This window comes from Stenella coeruleoalba (genome assembly GCF_951394435.1).
Source record: "Stenella coeruleoalba genome assembly, chromosome: 2".
NCBI lineage: Eukaryota > Metazoa > Chordata > Mammalia > Artiodactyla > Delphinidae > Stenella > Stenella coeruleoalba.
This window is the reverse complement of record NC_137147.1, coordinates 22,156,995-22,183,556: the sequence shown is the minus strand read 5'-3', so window position 1 is coordinate 22,183,556 and position 26,562 is coordinate 22,156,995. Positions and strand designations below refer to the sequence as shown.

Genomic DNA, 26,562 nt, shown 5'->3' with positions numbered 1-26,562 from the left:
TGGCTGTCAAGGAGAGTATAGTCTGGATGAGACTATACTCATCCAGGCATGTATACACATAATTATGATAGCACTTAAGATACACAAGAGTATCAAGAGCAAAGAAGAGTGACCAAGTTCATTTGGGGAAGTAACTTTATAATTTCATATTATAATTGGATCATTAAAGTGTAGAAATTTTTCAGGCAGGAAAAATGGGAAAGGCTACTGTAGGTCACAAGAACATCTTGTACAAAAGAAACTAACACACCACTGTAAAGCAATTATACTCCAATGAAGATGTTAAAAAAAAAAGTACATCGGCATGAATAAGCAGATGGGTTTGGAGATTAGCAAAGCATTAAGTATGCATAGAATTTAGGTTGGGTGGGAGCTGAGTGATGAGCGATGAGGCCACAGCTGAGCTGAGAAGAGCTTTATATGCCAAAGTAATAAACTGAGATATTATTCTATGGAGGTGGAGCAACAAATGGAACATTTTAAGAATGAAAGAACTGTTATTGGATACTTTTATTTATTTGAGGGTGACCACCTCATGACAATGTAGAGACTGGAATAAATAAAGATAACTTGATTATAAAAAGACCAGTTAGGAAACAGTTCCAGGCCCAATATGATAAAGGCTCAGCTAGGCTGGAGGGTGGACTGGAGAGGTGTTTCTGCCAGAGTTGACAGGATATGCCGAGCCGGTGGATGGGAAATATAGAGCAGGGTAAACCAGGTCTGCACTGTGTCTAAGCTGGGAGCCGAATGGGACTTTTATGACTTTATAAGATAGGAGGAAAGGCAGGTTCTGAGTAGAAAGAGCAATCTAGATGTAAATCCTGTCCTACCCATTTCTCTGCAATTTGGGTAAGGTATTTCACTTTTCTGAACTAGAGCTGCATCATCTATAAAATGGAAAATAATATCTACTTTATGGGATTGTCACATAGGTTAAATAGGAGTAAAACATAAAAGCAATGAGCATACTGCATGGACAGAGAAGGTGCTTGATAAATATTTGTTGAATAAAGGAAACTGACTGAAGTAGAGTGAATAGCGAGACCAGCGTTTTAAATGAGGCTTGATTATGTGACCTTGAGCATGTTACCTAACCTTGATGACACTCAGTTTCCTCACATGTGCAACAGGGAAAATCTGTCCTACCTCGCTGGCTTGTTGGGAAGATTAAATCTGAAATCCTATGCAAAGTCTGATGCAGTCACTGGCACATAATCGGTGCTGAATAAATGCACTGAATGAAAGTATAAATTCATTCAACTGTGCTCAGTATACCTGTTTTAAGGAGATAGCAAACTACCTCAGTTTAGTAAATATTTACATTCACACTTAGACAAATACACACAAAAGAGGATCTTACGTTTGTTTCACATTAAATTTAAAATGGTAAGCTTCCATTATTTGGAAAGTTAACTTAGAAAAGTTCATTCTTCAATAATGTTAAAAAAATGGCATGCCTCTCTAATATACTTGTGTTATATAAAAACTAGAAACTACCTTCATATCTTCTCATTAGAAACAAAGCCATGTACACAGCTAAATCTTTGTGCAGAGTGTAGGTGACCTGTGTAACTTTTACTCCAAAGAAGTGGTACTAGACTGAGAAAACTTGAGAACCACTATTTTTAAATAACACAAGTACTACCAGCATTAATTCATTTAATTGTTTGAATGCCTTTGACGATTCACTGTGGATACTATTCCTGCTTGAATAAATGAATTTTACTTTGTATACTGTGGCTGTGACAGATGCTGGTATATGGTCTCCAGTATCTTTCCTTCTCCATCTTCTTTTAATAGATGAGACCACCCCTCCACCCTTCCTCCTCCATCCCATCTTTTAGAAACATGGTCTCCCAGCTACAGACTACATTTCCCAGCATCCCTTGAACCTAAGTAAGTTCATGTGTTAAAGTTCTGGGCAATGGGAGAGGAGAATTGATATCTTTCATTTCTGGGTCACCTCCTTAAAGACACTTGCCCTGGACTCTCTCCTATTCCCTTCTTCTACGGGCTGTAGCACAGACGTGGTAGTAACCCAGCTTTGGTAATGCTGATGAGCTCATCAGGGAATGGTGATGCAGCAGAAAGGAAGAAACCTGTGTTGTTTAATGACCTTCACCACCTGGACCAGAGGGACTGTAATATGAGAAATACATTTCTATCTGCGTAAGCCACTACATTTGGGTTTTGTTTGTTTTTAAAACATTTTTGGGAGGGAGGGTTAGAGCATCTCAACCTCTACCCCATGGAATGCAGGGTTTTACCTTGTTTTACAAGAAAAAAAAATTGTTTCAATTGTGAAAATTGCCCTTAAGACTTTATGGGGCAAACAGATTTTTAAATATGAAAGTCCGAAGTGTCAGGCTGAACTTTCTGAATACTCATTATTACACCAAGGTTACTACAAGGGCTTTTCCATCACTCCTTATTTGATAACAGTATTTTGAGTTCTAATGGGGAATACTTGTCAATTTGGTTGGTTTTGATTATGAGTATGCTGTTGTTTGTAATGAAGTAGCGGTTTCCCATTTCTTTTACTAATCCTGCCAGTGAGTGCCGGTTGAAAAAACTAAAGACCTTTCAACTTGCCCTATCTCTATGAAGCTTAACCATAAATTAGATAAAGGAATGGGTGTCTCAAAAGAGAATATCTAAAAAAATGGTTCATCAAATTTTAACCTTGAAATAATAGTGTCAATTTTGTATACCATAATCACTGATTTCCATTAAAAAAATTTTGTTGACTAAAGGACAATATCGGAAACAGAATTTTATTGTATGATTCAAGATTCTAGTTTTGTATACCTTCAGTAATAGGGTATCTTGCATCAGTATTTTTATTACTAGTGTAATGAATAGCTATGAGACGGTTTATTTGTCAAAAATAAAGTTAATAAAAAGATAGTTAACATAAAACAATTAGAGCACCACGTGATGGTGGAATATAGCATAATATAGCCAGAACGCACCAAAATCATACACAGCCACTTACATAACTTAACTCAATCACACATAGGACTGTCTTAGATCAACTGACTTTGGAAAGTAACTGCACTGCTGATATTTCAGTCACTATCAATAATTCTCAACTTCAGAGAAGTTAAATCAGTTTCTTCCCCTCGGCTTCCCAATAACCAGTGACAGCTGTTGTAGTGGAAAGAACCCTTGGCTAGGAATCAGGAAACTTCATTGCTAGCCCTGGCTTTCCTACTTACTAAGTGTGAATTTGAGCAGGTCATTTAACCTGTGTGCGGGGTAATTATGAAGTTCAGAAAAAGATAATCTATAAGAAGCATTTTGGAAAATAAAAATCTTTATACAAATACACAATAGTATATATATATATATACACACACACACACACGTATGTATGTGTGTGTTATGTAAGGAAAGCATCATTAACAATATAAAGCCACCTATAAATGTGTTCATATATATACATATGAACACATATATACACGTGTGTTTATAAAGATATGCACACATCAGCTAAATTGAAAAGTTTTACTATTTAGGATTTATTTCCCGGCTGCTTCTAAAGTGAGTCAAGGCAGTTATAGGTTAACACACAATGCAAAGGTGCAACGAGACGCTTTAAAACAAAGTCCATGCAGATGACACTTGAGAAGCATGTTTTAGTGGAGCCCTCCTGCTCTTCATTGATGGCTAAAAGCAAAGCAGATAAGGGGACTTTCGTTCCCTTATTAGTAATAACAGATTATTAATAGTTTATTGAACACTTGTGAACTGCCCCCCACAAATAAAAGTTGGAATCTTAATAATGACCTACATCTAATCATACAATGTCACCCATATCCCATTACTCTGTCACTGTCTCCCTGGGTGATAAAATTAATAAGCCAACTCTGCCAGAGTTCTCTGGAAGTCACATCTGAGAGGTGTCAAGTTCCCATAGTGGAATACAAGGCACACATTAGGCTTGTACCCTAAATTCAGCAGGACTGTTATTACAACATTCTTCTGAACTTTTTTCCTTAGTGATAATCTTGAATCGTGAGATGATAAGAATAAGAATGACTAATCTTTCCTTTTCCTAGTCCCACACCACCTGTTAGTTTTAAGTGAGCTACATTCCTTTTTATATACAGGTAAATAAATTAGGAATTAATTTCATTGTGAGGTGGAGGGTTAATACAAACAACTTTGATTCATCAGCTCAGGCAATACCATTTTATTTGAAACCATCCATCAATTCCCTTTGATCTTTTTAAAAAACATGCAAAAGTAAAGCATTGCGTTTTATGGCCTTAGTCCTTAACACGAACAATGAATATATTAGGCTGTATTTTTATTGGACAGATTAGTATTGACGGTCATCTAACTCAAACTGAAAATCTCAGAGTAAAATCATTAGGTTAACGCTGGAACTAGCAAAGAATGGCATTGGAGATTCTACCCCCATGCCCCAGTCTTTTAAGAAATGATAACATATAATAAAATGGGTTAGAAATCTCTGCACAGATGGCATGGAAACAAAAAAGCAAGAGCTGGTCATTGACTATCACTTTAATACTTCGTTCTACTGGTGTGCTTGGCCTCATTGCTTAACCAAAGCATCACTCCAAAAGGGTCTACAGGCATTAAAAAATACTCACGACTGGGATATAGGTCTTTCAGAAGTTGGAATTTCTGGGTGGGATGAATTGGGAGATTGGGATTGACATACATACACTACTATGTATAAAATAGATAACTAATGAGAACCTATAGTATAGCACGGGGACCTCTACTCAATGCTCTGTGGTGACCTAAATGGGAAGGAATATGTATATGTATACGTATAACTGATTCACTTTGCTGTACAGCAGAAACCAATACAACATTGTAAAGCAGCTATACTCCAATAAAAATTAACTTAAAAAAAATATTTCCCCTACCCCCAGTCTTGTGGCTGATGCCTGAAATTCCACTATTACAGGCTCCTTTCGTCAGTTCAAAATATTTGATCACTGTGTAAATAAAAATGCATATTAGAGTAAAAATATTTTAAACAATTATGTATAAAAAATAATTTGGAATTTCTTCTCCAGTCTAATATTTCTATTTTCTGATACTTACAAGAAAAAAAGTTCCTAAAGAAGGATTCTGCAGCAATGTATTCAAAGTTTGCCACCTTAGAACTGAACCATAATATGCCTTTCTTCCAGAGGAGGCGTCCAAATGCAGTCTCATTTAGTATCATGGTGTACCTGCCAAATAGGCCGCAGAGCGCGCCAGCCCCGTCTGACAAATGGAGGCCTAAGTGTCATTCCAGCCTCTCCCTATGTAGAGAAAACGAGGGGAAGCAGGGACAGCCACATATTCTACTCATTTCTTGAATGTGCATTTGTGAGCTCACGTGTCAATGACAGACTCCTTAAGCAGGTTCAGAGTAAACAAATAGAATACGTTGGGAATGCCAGTCATTGTGATTCAAAATTTAACCAGTCTCGCGGAGCAACTGCAGAGGGACAAAATGTATGCAAGTAAACACAGTCTAGTTGATCTCGGACTCACCTGACTCCTCTTGTCCTCTTGGAGTCGTAAATACCTGCCCCGATTGGCAGGTGTCTGCTAGAACAGAGACAGTGGAGAGGGAGAGGAGCCCCAAACACTTAGTCTTTATATGCCCCCCTCTTTCTGTTCAAACATGTTCTTCACTCTGATTGGCTTCTGGTTCTCTCACTGTCCCTTGCCTTTGACGTGTTTTCCACTCAGCAACACTCAAGGTTAATTGTCTCCAACTTCCCAAAGCATCTACGCATGTCCTGGGCACACGTGTATTTCCAGTGACCCAAAATGACAGTTAGTGGGAAGTAGCTTCTTGTAACTCCTTTTCCTGGAGACTTGTCTCTCCTTTGCACCGCTTGTCTTCTAAAACGCTAAGGGAGGTTATCTATTCTTTTCACCCACAGGTTATAAAACACAACATGGTTCTGTTTTAGAAGGATGATCAGCATGACTGGCATATCACTGCTAGAAAGAAAACTCAGGTTCCATATTTGAACCCCTAGCTCGTCTTCCAAATCAAGCACCTCCAAAAAATTATGAACCCGTTACTGCTTTTCTCTTTGTCATTCCTACTCAGATTAACAGTATTTTCCTTTCCTAATATGTTTTTCTTCATTTTTCTTCTTTACAAAGTTTTCTTTATAAAGTTTCTTCTCACAAAGTTGAAGCTATGGGTTATTTTTCTGAAAAAAGAAAAAATCTTTATCCCTAGCTTCACACACCATACTATAGAATGAACACATGTGATTTCCAAAGAGCAATAACTGGAATAACTTGTTTGTCATTCCATCTTCATTTCTTAACTGAGAAAATGAATATTCAGGTCAAATTCTGTGGTAATGGGAATAAATTCTGTGGTAAAGGGAGTTTCCAAGTTCGTTTCTTAGAATGAAATTTTATTATACCTATTATTGAGTGAAAGCAAAAGAGAAGCTTAGGAATCATTCAGCTATGCGTTGTCTTTGCTCTTATAATGGTATTTGCTGAAAGGGCAGATATCCAATATACCATTTTTGAATTCCATCATGACCATTTCTGGTAACCAGAATGTGACAGCATGATCACCTTCATGTAATTGAATTTTACAGCTTTGGTCTTCACAGTGACTGTGAAAACATTAAAAAAAAATCATGTGTAATTGAATTTAACTGATTTCTGCCAAACAGATAAATATCAGCTTTCCCTCAAGTCTTTATTTCAGTGAAATTCAATTAGTAATGAGATTTAACATTTCCAACAATAAATTTATAACATACTAAATTTAATCTCTTGAAATCTTGAAACAAACTAACGCATCCCTCCCCCCCAATTCCTCTGCATGGAGATGTATTGAATGTCCTCTCAGAATTCTCAAATGTTGAGTTATTTTTGATTCAGAACATTTCCACTGGTTGCCCTTGAGTAGACCTGCCATATTATCACATTACCTTTGGAATCTCTTTAGACTGTGACTGACATTCTCAGCAAGGCAACTAGATATGAACACCTTCTCCATCGACTTTTTTTTTAATAATAAAATGACATCTCCCTTGAGTAACTGGTCACCTTGCAAGGTCTCAATCCATTGAGTTGAGTACATGTGTTACTATTCCAATGAACTATAGGAATTTCTTTTTTTTGCTCAACTTAGAAGTAACAAGAACTTTGTTAATATCTCCCCATATATTTGAGCTGTGAAGTTCACAACATTTTCCTAGAGAATTACATTCCTCAATATTTCTTGTACTTTTTTCCATCCTCCACCCCAATTGTACATATAAAGTACCACCTGCTTTTGGAAAGTTTGCTTTATGCAACTCTGCTTTTACAAAAGACCTACATTAGTACCTGTTTTCCCTAACCAGAAGAAATCCAAAGAGGATTTCACTTTTATGAAAAAAGGTACGTAACCATTTCTTTGCTTTATGCCATTTCGGTTTATTAAGGTTTCATAGGAACGCTCTATTTTATGGTAGCAAGGGAAGTGTGTGTGTGTGTGTGTGTGTGTGTGTGTGTGTGTGTGTGTGCGCGCGTGTGTGAGTATGTGTGTGTGTGTATGCATGCGTGTTCTCATACATCTATAGTTAAAAATATAAGTTCTACATCAAGTCCCACCTATCTAACTCACAATTTAGACTTTGATAAAATAAATTTTTTTAAAAGGGGTAGAAAGGTATAAATTTCCAGTTATAAAATAAATCAGTTATAAAACTATTATAAAACCAAACTATTGGGTGTTAAGATAGGCTACAAGGATGCATTGTACAACACGGGGAATATAGTCAATATTTTGTAATAATTGTAAATGGAGTGTAACCTTTTAAAATTGTATAAAAAGTTGAACATTTTTTAAAAAAGAAGAGGCATCAGTGAGATATATACTTAGAATTATTTAGAAGAATGCTGCTAAGAAAAATTCCAGAAAAAAAGTCATAGGGATGTAATGTATAGCATGGTGACTATAGTTAACAATCCTATATGGTATATTTGCAAGTTGCTAAGAGAGTAGATCTTAAAAGTCCTTACCACAAGGAAAACAATTTTTGTAATTATATATGGAGAATAACTGGTCACCTTGCAAGGTTAGATGGAGACAGATGTGGTGAGAGGTAGACTTACTGTAGTGATCATTGCTCAATATATACAAATATCAAATCATTATGCTGCACATTTGAAATGAATATAGTGTTATATATCAATTATACCCCAATAAAAATAAAGTTTTCAATAAAAAATGAAAATTTTCATTAAGCTCTTAACACTACTCTCTGGGGGTACAGGTCAGGGTATGCTATCTTTCATAATAATCTTTTTCATATGGTCTCTCTGAAAAGTATCTGTGAAGTCACTTTCTCCTTGTCTTCATCTCCCCATTCCAGGTACCCAAACTAGTCTTCAGAAGTATGTTTAGCTAACAAAGACTTCAAATGTTCTGTCTACGCCCAAGATACCTTCATTTTAATCAAGAATGAGTCTTAGTGAATTTCTAAATAGGAGGTCTCCAGATACCCTTGATGGGGGTAGGGGGGGAACTGGGGTGGAAACACTGCAAGTGCTCTGAAAGGGAGAAAAAAAGAAAAGTGGCAAAATATATATAACTTGTAATTTTAAGGAGCAAAACTGCACCAACTAAAATAGTGTTTTGATACATTATTTCTAATCTTTACCCTGCAGAGTTGGCATTATTATTAGCCCCATGTTTACGAATAAGGAAGCTGAAGCTCCCCGTTGTTACGTGCTTTGCCCGGGGTCAGGCAGCAGTGAAGCGGAAGAGCCAGGACTCACACCAGGTCTATGGATGCTCATGCCCACTCACCTGTGCCTGCATATTTTTATTACACTGTCAGAAGGCTTTGGGGAAGGATAAGTGAGAGCTCAAAATCTCCAAGTATCAGCTCCAAGTAATGTGGAATTTGTACAGGAAGAGAGGTTGGACCAGAAAATATATATGGAAAACCTAAAAATGCCCCTCCCTCCATCTTTTTGAAACCCAAGGAAAGTATCAGAGTAAAATAGAATGAACATGGACTTAGAAGTCAGAAGGCACTGGGTCAAATTCAGTTTCTGCCAGTTATTATACTAGCTTGGGTAAAATTACTTACTTCTTTGGTGCCAAGTTCTCTCATAGAAAAAATGAATATGATATTACCTACTCCATCGGCTACAGTGAAGATTAAATGAAATAACTTATGTGAAAGTCTCAAGACGAGTGCCCCACTCATAGCATGATTTTAATAAATGGTCCTTTCTAATCCTTTCATCCATTGTTACAGTTTATTTACAACCTTTAAATAGATGCAAAGGAAGAGGCTTTTAAATCTGTAACCACACATTCTCAGGAGCACTGGACCACAGGTGCACCATCACGCCCAAGAGCATGAACTCTAAATCCTAACTCCTGGTTAATATCCTGGCTCTACTCTTTAAACGTTGTGTAATCTTAGCACAGTTGCTCAACACTTCTGTGCCTCGGTTTCCTTATCTGCAAAGCAGAGTTAATGATGGAACTTACCTTGCGAGATTTTGTGAGGTATGAATTTATTAATGCAAGTGAAGTGCTTATTACAGTGACTGGCATTTAGTAAGTGCTCCATAAATGCTAGCTATAATTATTAACCAAGCAAATAATAGAGTTAGAACACTAATTCTCAACCAGGGGTGATTTTGAGCCCCAGGGAACATTTGGTAATGTTGAAGATTTTTGGTTGTTACAACTCAGCAAGGAAATGGCATCTAGAAGGCAGAGGCCAGGATGCTGCTAAACATTCTAATATACACAAGACAACCCCCATGACAAATAATTATCCAGTCTAAAATATCAATAGTGCCAAGGTTGAGAAATACTGAGCTGAGAAAAATCATCCCTGGTCAACAGAGATCCTGAGATATTTCCCCATGGGGCATAAGAGGCCACGAAGCAAAGATTGCTGGAAAACCAAAAATATCCCTACAGAAACTACAACCCATTTAATATCCAGTAAGCTAACACCGGAAAAAGTAAAAGTAATTATTGACTGTATGGGACTGTAACAGCATGTTAGAGTTATTTTAAAATGCTCTTTTAAAAGAGTAATATTCCTCATTAGAATCACTATTCTAAAATTCACTGAATAAGAATTCTGAGAGTGAGTGAACAAGGATGCATAAGGGCTTTAGAGACCACACCATAAAAATTAATGTTGGCAAATTTATCCGGATTCCCTCTGCCAGAGGACCTTGCAAGTGAAAATGGTCTGCCAGTAATGGACACTGGGTAGGAAAGAAAGTGGGCACGAATTTTCATGCTCCTTATTTATATTTTCACCCTCCTCATCCTCGCCCAGATACTTTGTGGGTGATGGGATTAAAGAAAGCTAAATGTGAAGGACTCAGAGCATCTCTTTTCTCACAGTCTCAACATCTCAGGTGAATTTAGCAGGATCTCTAGCTGGGAGAATTCCTTATCAATCCTCTCTGCGTGTTTCTCTCCTTCTCCTCCAGCCTGAGTTGAAGAGGGTATGTTGGCAACTTGAACCAGAAACCAGTAAGCCCAGGGGATGGCTTTTCCTTACCAAAAACAAAAAGTAGGCTTCAAAGTCTGAGGAAGAAAATAGGGAGCTCTCCATGAGGAACACACCCTTGGTGCTGACCTTCATTATTTGGGACTTAATGGTTGGTACTCAGGTTACTGGAAAGTTACAGTGAGGTCTCTTTTCCTTCTTCAGTCATTAGCAGGGAGGTATTGCTCAAACACAGAGCACTGTTCCAGTGAACACAAGACACATGAAGAGGTATGACTCCTTTCTCATGCTTGCAAGTGAGATCCACCAGAGAAGGTCATGTGTGTCTAGGATGGACTTAATGATGTCTGCCATATGTCAAGGGAGGACTCTTTGTAGTAGCCTGATTACAGTGGGTTGAATAATGGTGCCCAAATATATCAGGTCCTAATCCCTGGAACCTGTAAATATTACCTTATTTGGAAAAAGGGTCTTTGCAGATGTGATCCTTTGCAGGATCTTCAGGTGGGAAGTTTATCTTGGATTATCTGAATGGGCCTTAAATGTAATCATGAGTGTCATTTTTTTCCCTTAAGTATATTGATTTACAATATTATATTAGTTTTAGGTGTACAACATAGTGATTCACTATTTTTATAGATTATACTGCATGTAAAGTTATTATAAACAATAGCTCTATTTCCCTGTGCTGCACAATATATCCTTGTTGCTTATCCATTTTATACATAGTAGTTTGTATCTCTTAATCCCCTAACCCCATCTTGCCCCTCCCCTCCTCCCTCTCCCCACTGGTAACCACTAGTTTGTTCTCTGTATCTGTGAGTCTGTTTCTCTTCTGTTTTGTTTTACACCTTTGTTTTACTTTTTGGATTCCACATATAAGTGATAACAGAGTATCTGTCTTTTTCTTTTTCTGCCTGACTTATTTCACTAAGACTAATACTCCCTATGTCTATCCACATTGTTGCAAATGGCAGAATTTCATTCTTTTTTATGGCTGAATAATATTCCATTATATATCTATCTCACATCTTCTTTATCCATTCATTTGTTGATGGATACTTATGTTGGTTCCATATCTTGGCTATTGTAAATAATGCTGTTATGAACATTGAGGTGAATATATCTTTTCAAACTAGCGTTTTCATTTCCATAGATGAGTGTTCTTATAAAAGAAAGGCAGAGAAGGATCTGATACACTGGGAAGAGGAGAAGGTCATGTGACCATGAGACAGAGATTGGAAGGATGTGGCCACAAGCCAAGGAATGCTGGCAGCCTCCAGAACTTGGAAGGGTCAAGGAATGGATTCTCCCTTTGAGCCTCTGAAGCAAGTGCAGCCCTTGATTACTGTCCAGTGAAAAGGATTTTGGACTTCTGGCTTCAAGAACTGTGAGACAATACATTTCTGTTGTTTTAAGCCACTGGTTTGTGGTAATTCGTTTCAGCAACAACAGGAAACGAATATACTCGTCATGACTGTGGATTCTCTTCTCACAGACCTCTATTAGCCTAACCTAAGGGAAAGAGGAGGTGGAAGAAAAAGAAAAATTAAGAAACAGAATGCAAGCAAGAGATAAAGGAAGAGGAGGAGGAGGAGAAGAAAGAAGAATCAGGAAAAAAGTGGAGGAGAAATAACTCACTGAATGGTACAGGTCATGTGTGAATCATATTGGGGAGAAGTTCACATAGCCCCTAAAGTCCACTTCTATCAGTGTGGTGGGTATTAAGGCTATGCCCAGGCCTGGGTCAGAAGAGGAATTTGTCTTTAAAACTTCTTATGATTCATCCAATAGTTGTAATGTAGCTTACTGAATTTTTTCTTATCAAGGTCACCAATGACCTCCTTTTGGTTAAAAAGCAGTAACCCCCTAGTCATCAAGTTCTTTAACCTGACATGCCAACACTATATATCCTTCAAGATCCTGCTCATAACCCACCTCCTCTACAAAACCTCCCTTGACCTGTGTTATTTTTCTGAATTCCTATTACACTCACAGGAAGTATGTCTGTTATTATTTCTGCCCCTATAAAAAGAGGCCAGAACTGCTTACTGCTAAACATCCCAAAATGTATAAAACGCCCCCTACAGCAAAGAATTATATTTTTATCCCCCTTCAGCAATTTTCACAGGGCTGGTCTGTAAGAGTCCTGTGGTGACTGACTATCGCTACTTTGAGTCCAGCAATACAGATAGTCTCATCTCTTTCATTTCTACCTATTTACTGTATTGATGATCGATACATATGGTGATCGATATTAGAATTATGTCCCTGTGGCATGCTAGGTCTAAATCATAAAAAAATACATTGACAAAATTCACTGTCTTGCTGGTTAAGAAAATCTACTCTCATATTTCAGAAAGTTTTCCAACTAGAAGAGTTGAGGCCAGAAAGCATTTCTCATTCATCCTAATTTAACCCCAAAATGCAATTAATGGCAACCCCTCAAGTCTTTAATATTCAAAGCATCTGAAGATTTACTTTATTATCAGAAGAGTTACAGGTTTGTCCTAAAATACACCTGCTTTCTGGTATTTATTTCCCAATATGTGGCAAGTCTCATATAATGGAAACTTATTTTTTAATTGATATATGCTCCTGGCTTAGCATTTCCAAAAGGAAAGTTTTCATTCTGGGGCCTATTTATACTTTTAGTATTGCTCATTTGCATCCAGTGTAACTGAAATTGAAGCTCAGTTCAGGAAACTATCCCACGGTAAGTGATCAGATAATTGCCCACATGCAAACCATTATGCACACACATGGCTAAAGAATCTAGTCAAGGATATACAACTGTTTGTGAGCAGTCCTCGTGATTTCACTTTTTTATTTTTTAAGCATAAAAATACCAAAGGCACATTGTGGCATTCCCATCACATAAAAGCAGTGAATATAAACCACATCATACAATTAAGAATCACAAACACACAGAGAATGGTAATAAATTAAGTAAAACAACTGAACTAATTAACATACTTCCAAAACAGAAAACCAAGACTTAAAACATTATATACCTTAGTGAAATAACAGCTGCTCTTATTACAAACCATATATTCCATTAGTGTGGTATTTTGTAATTTATTGCCTTTCCCACCTTGGAAAAATTATGTTACAGTTATAAGGCCATATTAACATTTTTTGGCCTTCTATAAGTAACAGCTTTTGAAACTGGACATGCAGCTATCCATTAAGTCAGTTGCCTGAAAAAAAGCTTTCTTTCTTTTTTTTTTTTTAGCTCTTTCAGAATGCTCCAAAAGAATGATTCAGCGAAATCATAAAAAGATTAATTCATAATAATGAAATGATGAACTTCATAAAATATAAATGCCCTTCCCACCTAATGTGTTATCTATGTACCTAAAGCATGATGCAGTCACAACATCCACATTTACCAGATTTCTATTCTGATGACCTTAGTTAGTCTGGAATAATGGTGAGGATCAAAAGGCCCACACACCCTGGAAAGCTTAGAGGGTTTTAGGTAGGGAAAAGGGTTCTTGACTAGGCTGGTATTACTAGGTTCCTTTTTTCAACTTTCCAAAGAGAATCCTACAGGTTGTACTCTGTTTTCCTGTTTGCTCATGATAAAATGCTTAGTATTCTATGACCACTTTCTGACACTCAAACTTCACTCTGCCCCTGAAAAAGGAAAATCATTTTCTTCAACCAGGGCCTTCTTCCTTGCATTAATATTAATATCCCATGAGAATATTAGCTCTGGAGGAAAGAATGTGGTGGCAAAATTCCATATTTTCTCATGAAATTCACTCCCAACTTCCACTCACACATTAATAGGACGGTCAGGAGAAAAGCTCGCCATTCCCCCGGCCTCTCTTCACACTTCCCCTCGGCTTCTTCTGACACCCACTCTGTTTTTATTTTTCTTTCCTACTGAACCAGAAGCCACTTTTATTAGTAGAGGCTCTTCTTTAGGCAGAGTATATTTTGTATTTATTAGAGCAAACAAGGATTTAAGTTTAAAAAAATTGGTTGGCACTGGCTAGAGTATAGAGACAGAAAATGGAGTCTGCTCAGTCCCCTAGGCTCTAACCCCACCTGAGGGCTCTTTCTCCCCTCTCTTGGGCTGCGGGAAGGATGTATCAAAACCTAATGTATTATCAAGCCCTAGTAATATTTAAGCAAGGTCAGTGGAGCTGACAGCTGTTGCCTCTCTTTTTTTTTCTCTAGAAATGCTATTTAAAAGACTTTCTGGAAAAAAAGAAACCCCTTAATGCCATTAATTCTTCTGCATTTTAAACATCTGAATTTTGCATTTTAAAATAAAAATCATTAAAGTGGCTCTTTGCAAATGTGGCCGAGTGACAAAATACATGCATTCAAATGTGGGCTCCATACTTATGAATGTATGATTTTGAATAAGTTATTCAACCTGTGTCTCAATTTCCTCATGTGAGATATATTTCTGAATGAAAATGATAAATACCAACCTCATAGGCTTTTGAGTTAAACTACGGAAAGTATTTCAGCATAGAGTTGGCACTCAAGAAATATTTGATGAATTTATACAATCTAACAGAATAAATATGCTAATTATAGAATCCAAATACTTTCACCTCTGATTGTTGTATAGTTTGAGTGATCTGTTGCTGTTTAGTAAAAGGAGACAAGAATCTGAGCTCACTGGAGAATTTTACAGATTAAGGGGATCAGGCCTAGATGTTAAAGAACAGTTAGAAACTTTTATGGAGAACCAACGTGTGCCATGTTCTGAGCCTGGCACTTTTCGTAGCCATTACACATAAGTCTCTAAACAGTTCTTCTGAAGGAGACACAATTAGTTCCACTGAGCAGATGAGATAAATGAGCTCAGAAATGTTAACTACCCCAAATCACACTTACCCCAGCTCGTAAGTCAGTGGTAGAGGTAGGATTCTAATCCTACGCCATTTTAAAACCAAATATAACATGGAAAAAGGAGGAAGGCAGACTGTGCAAGTAAAATGATTTTATGAAAATGTCATTATTGAAGAGCTCACTGACAAGGTTTGTTTATAATCCAAATATGGTTTGGTATCTGTCAGAATTAGCTTCAAGGTAGAGATTCAGCCTACACACTGTTCAGTTTTAATCCAGTGAAGAATGAATGCCATTGTGTTTTTCAACAGCAGACTCACAGACCATCAGAGATAGAAAGCGACCCAGAAGACCATTTAGTCCAACCTCCTCCGTTAACACCTAAGAGACACAAGAGGTGCAATGGCCGGCCCAATGTCATACAGGTGATTAGTGGTTGAAGTAGCCAGGATTCTTCTGGACCCAACGCTCCTCCCCCTTGCAGCATGCAGATAGCCAACTGGGACACCATGGTTTTAAATCCATCCATTTAGATGCATGTAAATTCTAGTTCATTTTAAATACCCCAACTCCTACTTTAGCACTTAAACCTAAAAAGAATATTAGAGTGATTCTTAAAATTATTTCGGAAGATATAATAAATAATGAGAATATTCTCTAGTGAAAATAAGCTTCTATGATCTAAAATCTTCTTTTTAAAAACTGACTAAAATTCTGGGATTGTTGTATTTTATCAAACAAGAACAGGGCTTCCCTGGTGGTGCAGTGGTTGAGAATCTGCCTGCCAGTGCAAGGGACATGGGTTCAAGCCCTGGTCTGGGAAGATCCCACATGCTGCAGAACAACTAGGCCCGTGAGCCACAACTACTGAGCCTGCGCGTCTGGAGCCTGTGCTCCGCAACAAGAGAGGCCGTGACAGTGAAAGGCCCGCGCACCACGATGAAGAGCGGCCCCAGCTCGCCGCAACTAGAGAAAGCCCGCACACAGAAACGAAGACCCAACACAGCCAAAAATAAATAAATAAATAATTTAAAAAAAAAAAAAAAACCCACAAGAACAAAAATTAAATATTGTCTGGGTAGAAGAGCTGTTTAAAGGAAAGTATTGCTCTTTATACAGTGAGGAATTAAAAAGATCTTTAACTTTTTGTTGTTGTTGCTGTACTGCATTCATTCACCAAATGTTTACTGAACGTCAAACAGCTATGACAGCAGGAGTTCTACTTTTCTTGCATATTTCACAGCACTCATTACAGTGCTGGGCTTTTGGTAGTCATTGATTAATTGGCGGTACCTTATCCTATGTTCAGTATATTAAATGACTTCAGGACAAAAGTCATTGAGGTTATGAGAGCTACTATTTATATCCTCCTACAGAGGTGAAGGAAGGACACAGCTCTTGACTATTCCAATGCTTGTGTTGCCCCGAACCATGCAGCATGATATGCACTTTCTTAGTTATAATATCTTCAGTAATGTAAAGTCCAACGTTTTACATGTGCATGTACTGTCTCTTAGGCTGGCAACCATCAGGCTATGTGATGGTAGCCATACTGAAAAAAACTGCACTATCTAATTATGTCATAGTACACAGTTCTATCATAGGGCCAAGCTTTGTTAATGCAGGTTATAAAAGACAGATGAAAAGCACATTATCCATTGCTTCAGCAATAGTGCATTATTACAAACATAAGAAGAAAGCTAAAAATGCCAGATCTTGGGAAGATCAAACTTTTGACCTAAACTTCAAAATATGCAAAACATTACTTTGGTAGAAAGGGTTTTGGATTGCAATAGCAATGTGGAGAGAAAGGAAGTACTAAAGGTAAAGACAAAGAAGGATGGAAGTACACAATTCTAAGTGATTTTTATGGCAGACACTTAGCCAGGTCAGCAAATAAACTGTTAACTGACAAGCAGTTGTCATATGAACTAACTGAGTTTCTCAAGCCAAACATCCTGAAATAAAGGAATGCTGGTGGGCTGAATAAGCAACGAAACCACAATTAGCCACAAATTCGCTGGATATGGGCAGGCCTCTATAAGGCCTAGCAAAGATTTACCTGCCTTATTGTGAAAAGGGTGAAGCATCTTCCTGCAGATGATACTGAAAAGTCAACAATCATGGAGCAATTGATCTTAATTCATCACATGGGTCTCTCCACTTTCCCTAAAGTACCGTACAGCAAAATTAACTTGGGATTTAAAGGACTGACGTTACAATCTCAAGGATTTTGTTCTACATTATCCGTCCAGTGGAAAAGTTCTGGCAAACTATGTGATGATGATAGGAATCTCTACAAAAATCCACAAATATCATGGCAACACATACTCAGGCCTCAGTTATACACTTATAGAAACACAAGAGATGGTGCATGCAATGATAACACAGATACTTAACGGATATCCATTATGGAAAATTCAGCACATTTCATGCTCAGTAAATTAGTTATTAATATTGGTGACGTAAGGGTGTTATCTGATTGGTGTGGTTTTCCTGCCATCATGGCACTGAAGGCATAATTTAAACCATTAAGTGGAAATTCCAAGAACACTATGATTTGAATTCTCATGAATACAATCAGGCAACTGGTTTGTTAAGTGATGAAAGACTCTGCAAATCTGGCTATCAAGATCAGTTAATAAACACCATTTGCTCACTGTAGTAGGGAAAGATGGTTGACAGCGTAGGTGTGGTTAGTTCAGTTATCAAATGTATTCGGAAGACTGAAAATATGCCATGCACTGTGCTAGATAAAACACGATGCCTTTATTTAAAGAGCTTACTGTCTAGTGAAGCATCTTGTAATTTAGAAATATAGTAATTATATTTAGAGCATATATACATAAATCATCAATTAAAGATGCTTTCTAGGTACCATTGATTGCATTCAGCAATTTTCTACATAGATTTCAAAGATTCTGATTCTCAATACAATAATGATTGAAAGAGTTAAGAAGATGTCCAATCTATGATGATATCAGAACTATAATAAAAACCTAACTCTTGGTTCCTATTACACACATTTTTCTATATGCCAGACCTTTGGCTCATAATTATAAAAATGCACTACAAATATTAAACTGGTGATGATTTACTTTGGTCTGACCTTCCCAAGTCCTACCTGGATTTCAAATATTAATAAATGTCTCTTCACACAAGTTATGGGTAACTTGGGAATTAGCTCCCATGATGCTACCAGCAAAAGGTAAGTAATTCTGTTGGTAACAGTATTACTTTTGTAAAATTGATCAAACATTTGTATAAAGTTATGGTGTTGAGACCAGTACCAAAATAAATATGGATCTTAGTCTGGTGTTTGTCACTTTGATGAGCATATATCATATTAGGAAAGTTTGTAGGTTTCAAATGTGTTGTCTGCACATGTGGAAGGACAAAGAAGATTCCTTACACATCCATGCTTTCAATATATAACACCCGAGTTACAAGACACCAGACGATTTTAAGTTTTTCTTCTTTAGATGCCTACTTTGTTTCCAGTTCACTTATAATCACTCTCTGAGAGGAGCAATAAACACTAAATATTTAAGGATAATGAAAATTTAGCCTGAACATCTACTTGCATGAACATCACATGGGAAAGTTCTTTCTTTAGCTGCTCTGTGGTACCAGTGTCTGTGACCGTACGTCCCACTGAGAAATATAGAGTCCCAAAGGGCAAAATTAAGGGTAGAGAACATCTGACCTCAATCATGGGCGTCAGGATAAGAAATGCATAACACATGGTCACAACTCAAAAGCAGTGATCTCGAGGTTACCGCAGAGGATGGCAGCTGTTCAGTTGGACATCTGGATCTCTGTGGCTCCAGAAATGGATTGTTCTCACATGAGATCTGTCTATGAGAAGCTCAGCCTGTCTTCAGTAACAATTCTAACAATTTGAATGAAAGCTTCATGCAGTGCCCAACAAATAATAAATTTTCACATATACACAATATCCTTGTTTCTGGAAAGTAAATGTTGCCCAGAAGCAAAATATTAAAATTAGAAGGATCACTTTGGGGTTGTATGGCTGTGTCCAAACTGATCCTTCACCTTTAGTGTTTACACTCAAAAGATTATCAAGGGTAATGTAAGGGTTTTTACGTACTGCCCTCCTGTATTATTTGACACTATCTGAATATATATAACTTTTTGCTTACTTTTCAAAAGTTCAGTTTCATTCTCTTTTCTAAGAGCAATAATCAGCAAAAGGGGCATGAAAGGTTAGCACATGCAAGTCTAGTTTAGTATGCAAGTCTAGTTGTATCAATTTCAAACTGTGTATAACTATTCTAATTGGTAAGCAGGAATTAAGAAGTATGATCATATTTAAACATACATGTCCAGCTAATCAACTTTATCAGTGCACTAAGCGAAGAAATTATACTTAAATTCTTTACAATTACAAGGTTAAGATTGGTAATACGTACAGAAGACCTTTTTTTTGCCAATTAAACAAGACATAATAGATTCACACTAATTAATAACGATGTAAAATGGATAGACTATTGAATTAATGGAAATGATGCTTTCTTGGGTGGAAGGTCACTAGTCCTGAGTAACTTATGAACCTAAGTATGTGGTTGGCACAGGTCCCCATTCAACAGTGGGAAGATTTTCCAAGGCATATAGCAGCAGGTGTAATAAAATGCATCTGTATATTCAGTCTGTTTTTATAAAAAATTATCTATATAACCACTTGGTACAAATTTCAAACCATAAAATAACTGAAGACACTTTAAACACAGTTGAGGGGTTATGCTATTTGCTCAACTTACTTAGTTTTGTTATTTATGCAAGACCTGTACATTTCAGTACTTTTCTTGCTGCAGTTGGCTAGCTGGAGGTGGGGGGCTCCTTAGCAAAGACTCTGAAGGGGCCTGTCACAGTGTAGTTGCTCCAGAAACAAGCACTCTTCCAAAAAATACACTTTCTTTGATGTATGGCATAGTGTAATACTTAAATCAAGTGTTCAGAAACTGAAAGAAGTTCCTGAAAAGATTTAGTTAAGATACATTAGAATTGGAAAATTCTGAATAGCTTTTGACTTAGTCCATTCCTAAGTAAATAAGGGGAAGAGGAAGCAACTTAATTTCAAACAGTTCAAATTATCAGTGATACAAAATGGAGGGTACAAGATGTAAGGTAAAAGGCCAAGACAAATTATATATGGCCATTAATTATCAGCGGACAACGAGATGGAATGACATAATAAATCCCTGATCTCAGTTGTAGATAGTGAGGAAAAGTTGGAAGAGACTTAAATGTTCAACAGTCATTAAATCAAAATCTTTCTTAAGGTGACAGTGTCAGAGGCTGGAAATGTTACTCTGAAACACAGTGGATGCCTGTGAGCCACTGGCACAGACGGGAAAAACTGAAATCCCATGTGAAATCATCATGCAGAACTAATGCCCCAAATCGGATTGCTCCCAAGTTCCTCGGAGGGAAGGAAACAGGATAAAAATTCAGCCCTGACGAAGTTCACACCCTTTTGATAATCAGATACTAGCTTGCACTTCAAACCAGAGAGAAGAGCTACACCTGTAGGTCCTGATTTAGCTGGATGCCTTCATAACAATCTTGGTGAATGGTTGAAGGGTTCTGGTTAATGGAAGCCTGCTAGGAGAAGCAGGTGGAGAAGTGACCTCTAATAGTAAATCAAGCATGTTTGGAAGCTGCTTTATGTCCTTAACCTGGGTGACCCTCAGGCCTGGAGTCATAGTTTGGATACCTGGGAGAATATATATTATTAGAAACCAAATAACCCTTGCACAACACCTGGAAAAGAATCTTTTTTTTTTTTTTTGGTTTTGGGATAGAGACTAAAACTCAGAGAAGGCTATAATCAAATGAACCTTTAAGGCATGGCTCTTGAACTCCAGCATTCACCAGAATCACCTAGAAGACTTGTTAGAGCACAGATTGCTGGCCCCATCCCCAGGGTTTCTGAATCCCTTGGTCTGGAGATGGTCGGAGAACCTGTAGTTCTAACAAGCTCTCAGGAGCTGTTGGGGCACTGGTACTGCAGGTCTGGGGACCACACTTTGAAAACCAGTGCTTTAAGGAATACCGAATAAAAGGATATGTATCTTCCTCACAGAAAACTATGATTTGTCCTCAATGGAATCTAATCAGAAGGTTTACATGCAGTTAAAATTAAAAAATGAGCAATGACCACTACCGTTAATTTGGAACAGTCAAACTAACCTCACAAAAGCCTTCTCCAATGGAAAAAGTAGGAAACTCTTTCCACGGTACACACTGGCTTTACTGGCTGTGGTCTCAGTCAAAGCACAGAATGAACCTTGGCCAGCAGCATGAGGTCTCTCAAGCTTGCAGCTGTTGGGAGGAGGCTGCTCTGCCAGTGACTCTGGGCAGGAAGTTCCTCGTTAGAACTGATGCTTCTCTTTTATTCAGCTCAGAGGGAAAAGAAGAAAAAGAGGCAAGAGCCTCTAGGCTTCTCCAAACTTCTTTTAACTATCTGACCTCCCCAAAGCCACCATGTTAGATGGTGGCTTTGCTGCCATGGCTGCTTGACTCGTGGTAACTGGCAGCTCGAGGTTCAGGGTGACGCTAAGCCGTAAATCACACCTATATCTTCACTCCTGGTGGGCTGACAGCATAAATAAAATGAAAATCCAAAACGACAGACAAGCACAGGGCGCTGAGACCGAAAAATATCTCAAATAAGGCCACTTTGCACCTGATCCAAACTGCCAGCCAGCAGTCCATAAAGAACATTAAGCAATAGTGTAACTTTCATCAGAAATAGGACTTCATCGCGCACATCAAGTTCAACGGGACTTCTCACAATGCTGCTTTCCAGGACCCTGCGTCAGATAAAGAATGGAGCGCTCCCGCAGTTTTTTCTTTCAAGTAAACAGTTTAAAATGTATGTTGTTGATGACAACACAGCTTCCGTGTTCATATCCTTTTACGGAACGCCTGCCATTCTTCATTCCCTTATTCCACCAAGGGCTCAGCAATAACGGGCAAACAAAATCTAAACTAGCATTACCACTACCCTAGGGAAACCACTGAATGAGAGTTACGCAGTATGATCTGATAATAGCTGGCTTCAAGAGCTGAAAAGGAAAACAATGTCTTGTAAAGGGGATATACCAGACATTTAGATTTTAAATCCTATGTGCAACATGACACACAGTTTGGGAATTGCTCTTTTGGCTTTAAGGTAAAAAAAAAGTGATAGAAATAGGCTATGATATATGAAATACATTTAAATACTGCTTTAAAATATAGCTGTGCATCATCACACAAGGATGAAGAGAAACAATCTTGTTTTACCAAGAGAAGCCTTTCGTACCTGGTTAACAGACCAGCCCACATCATAAGAAAAAAACGTAAGCGTTTCATGTGTTAATCTCACTAGCTCTTTATGGTGCCATTATCCTGATGTCTTGCAAGGCATGCACAGGACAAGCGAGCATGACTCCAGTCCACAGGCTTGCCCAAGTCAAGGACATAAAGCTCCTTCCAAAGGTCCTTGAGGAAATGACTATGGATCCCGGGGAAAGAAATGCGAGACAGTGGGAGGGAAAAATATTTCCAATTGAAATATAGCATGTCAAGAACAAAGAGAGGCTGCCTCATGTGTCAAAGAATATAACGTGGATTTAGCCTTTCTTTAAAGTTTGATAACTTTTTATGGGACACTGTGAATAAAACTGATTTTTTTAGTAAAAAAAAAAAAGAATAGAGAGGTGCACTATAATGAAGTACAAATTTTCACACTACTGGCCAAGTTTTTTTCTTTTAAAAGCCAGTTGAACTCTCCGTGGCTTCAAATGATTCAGAAATCCACCTGACTCGAAATTGAAACATTTGTAAGGAAAAACAAAAGGAAACTAATTTGATGGAGAAAACCTGATACTTAAAACATTAGACGTGTCCTGTTGTCACAGGAAAAGCCCATAAACAATCCCCAGGAAATAAAAACAGAATCCGGGTAATAAAGTCTAACCTTTTCTCCGCGTGGTGCTTAGTCTAGTTCCACTGGCCCACAAGGTGCCGCTCGCAGAGGCCTCCAATCCGGGGTTTCAGACCAGAGCTGCCCGTGAGAAACGCCAGCCCCGACACCTCAGCTCGGCGGACTGTGTGGAAAGGGGCTGTTCACGACCCTGCGATTCAAGATGGCGGATGCGGGCCGTGCGCAGAGGCTCTGCGCCCGGCACTGTGATCTGGGGCCTGAGCGGCGCAGCTGCACCTGCCTTGCAACAACTCCGCCTCCCTCGCCTCTGCCAAGGTCCCTATAAAGCGGGCCGGCCCACGGCCAATCGGGAGATCGCGTGCTCTAGAGCTCTCGCCTCTCCATTCTCTGATTAAAGAGTAAAGCTTGTCTGTGCCTCAACCAAACTTGGTCTTGTTCTGTTGGCTTGATCAACACTGGGCAGAAGGACCCTTGCTGGGGACTGGCTCTGGAGGATTCGTAACACTTAAAAAATAAAGGTATGATTTTAAGAAAACATTAAGTCAGGATTTAAAGGAGACTGTCAATTAGTGACAAATGAACATATAATATTATCCTACTTTCCCTCAGAATAAGATATTTTCTCTTAAATGATAACATCTGAACTGTTGGTAGTTTAATATCCACTACTTTTGTTTAAAAAAATACTGCTTCAAGCTAGTGTTCTGATCTTTTATTTCCAGTCGAGTATACAGCTAAGATGACACAGAGTTCCTGTATTTAAGGATAAATAGTAATTTTTGTTTTTATGTAAATAATGCCGGTCAAAATGCTTTACCAAAGAATAAAAAATGAGAGGGTGTCAAGTCGTGAGGATCTATGGAGAGGGGATAGAAGACAGTCTGAGCATGAACGTCCAGCATCTGCCAGTTTGAGAAAAACAGAGCATTCATTCCAGGGAATGGCAAGTATGCAATGTCAATGCCTTAAAACATAGCAAGTTATTGTTAGAATTACAGGTGATAAATGTATGGCTGTATTTTGACTACAGCAGCATTTTTTTCCCCAGATTCCCACCTATATGCTCAAAAGCATAAGGTTTTACATTTTGAAAGGTGGAGGTCATCAGATTATATGTTGCTTTAACTATTCTCCTGACAGGGATCTAACATGCTACTATGTTTAGAAATCCAATATACTCCTGCAGAGAGCAACGTGGGACGTTCACATCCACAGCTGTCTCATGGCTTTGGACCACGTCAGAGTCAAGCTGTGTTATGGAAGAAAAGATACCTAGCCACAGAAGTATTCCTGGGCTTTCAACCAGGAGAGTAGTCAAGGACACGTGACATTCAAATCCCTGTCTTAATTGGCTGGCTCTGAAAGACATGAAGGTGCTACAAACCCCAGTCAGCCAGCCGCTGCATTGTAGGTTTTTGAGGTATCAGACACCAAAGGTCAACAGTAAGGGCTGACTTGGTAAAACACTCAGAGTGACTTGGGTTGGGTTTGGATTTGGGTAGGATGTGGGCATAGGACAGAGCAGGAGAGGCTAAGATGGGGACAGATGAGGTTAAAACTTAAAGGTTCAGCTGGTTTTACCAGAGCAGAGCAGATTTGTTTACTTTGTTATTATCAAAAGCAAGGGAGACATCTCTGAAGTTTGTTTGGGGGCTTGGAATCTAAAATTCTGCTTCTAGATGTAAGCATTTCTCCTAGCCTTAACCTAGATGTGTCGTGTTTTGTACGGAAATGAAACTAGACGGAATCTTTCATGGTTTAAATTTCTTTTTTCAAATAGGGATAAGCTGATACGTTTTTACTGCTAAACATCTGAGAACTTAAAAGTTGAAAGATGTAACTATTTTTATATCATACTTCAGAGCATGAAATGCCTTTACATACAAACTTTCCCAAATTTACATTCCAGCTTAAGGTTTTTTTTTTTCTTTTTTTGCGGTACGTGGGCCTCTCGCTGTTGTGGCCTCTCCCATTGCGGAGCACAGGCTCCGGACGCGCAGGCTCACTGGCCATGGCTCACGGACCCAGCCGCTCCGCGGCATGTGGGATCTTCCCGGACCGGTGCACGAACTCGTGTCACCTGCATCAGCAGGCGGACTCTCAACCACTGCGCCACCAGGGATGCCCCATGGTTTAGTTTTGATCCAAGAAAACCAGACGCTTTCATGAGGACAGCTTCCTCATTTGAAGGCCATGAAAATTACAAATTTTCTGTTTTGTTTTAAATTGAGAGAAAATACTGGGCCAGTTTGTTTGAAGAGGGGTATAAGAATCTTGGAAAAGGAATAACTTCCTCAATGATAATTCACATCGTTGGCCACCATATGATGTGTAGCTGGGCTTATGGTACAAATACTGAGTAAAACAATTTGAGATATTTACCCTTTCCTAAAATAGGGTTTGCTAAGTAAATATACCACCTAATTATATGTAAGAATTTAGTCCCACATAAAACAATTATTTTTTAACTGTAAGATTCAATACAGATTAGAGAAAATGTAATAAACACTGTGATTCTAAGTATGCTTTACATAACTCTGACTTGAGCCTCATGCATTTACCACAGTTGAAAGGAGGAGAATGAAGAAAAATAGGCTTAATTGTTTTCTTAGCTAAGTAGGTAGGCATTTTTTATCCACATAACCTTTAAATCCAAATGCCTTATGTGCACTATTATGTTAAGCTATAGATTTTATCTCTTTATTAGTAAAAATATGTAAACTATAACAAGAAGGAAAATTCGTGATTCTGGGAAACGGCATAAGATGTTATATAACCAACTGGTTTCCAGCCTTCAAATCAGACATTAGTCAAGGAAATAATAATGACCTTAGCCAATGGGAAAAACATCAAGCCAGATTCCTCCCAGCTGTGTTTCTCCCCTCTGTGGCCTTCAGTAACTTCAATGGAAGTTTAGTATGTTTAGGGAGAAAGGTGGCCAGAAGAATCAAAATTATTAAACCAAAAAGGTCAATCTTCAAATTAAGTCTTGGACCACGATCATTTCAAGAATAAGGTTTATCCCTTCCAATGTCCTAGTGCTACAAGCAATATGGCTGACCAACCACTCAATGGGGCTGATATCACACATTATCTTGCCAAAGGGGTGAGTAAAGGAAAAACAGTTGCTGGCTTTGAAATGTACAAATCAAGCTATTAGTGTTTCTTTAGCATTCCTTTTAATTTCCAACTCAAGCTTATGGTGACTGCGAGAGATAGGAAAAATCCTCAGAGGAGGCAGGTCCTTGGATTTAATTCCATATAAACAGAGGGCCAAGGAATTTTGACAAAATTGTT

At 38.2% G+C, this 26,562-nt stretch overlaps 1 protein-coding gene across 5 annotated transcripts in view; it reads right to left on the bottom strand.

The window, feature by feature from the left end:
• DIO2 (iodothyronine deiodinase 2) overlaps window positions 1-23,451 on the bottom strand; it is a 253,391-nt gene extending 229,940 nt beyond the window's left edge. For all 5 annotated transcript variants that reach the window (XM_079914648.1, XM_079914645.1, XM_079914646.1 and 2 more), the window contains exon 1: window positions 23,299-23,451. The gene's annotated coding sequence lies outside the window, so the exon portion shown is untranslated. The remainder of the gene's footprint in view (window positions 1-23,298) is intronic.
• Between the last annotated feature and the right edge of the window lie 3,111 nt (window positions 23,452-26,562).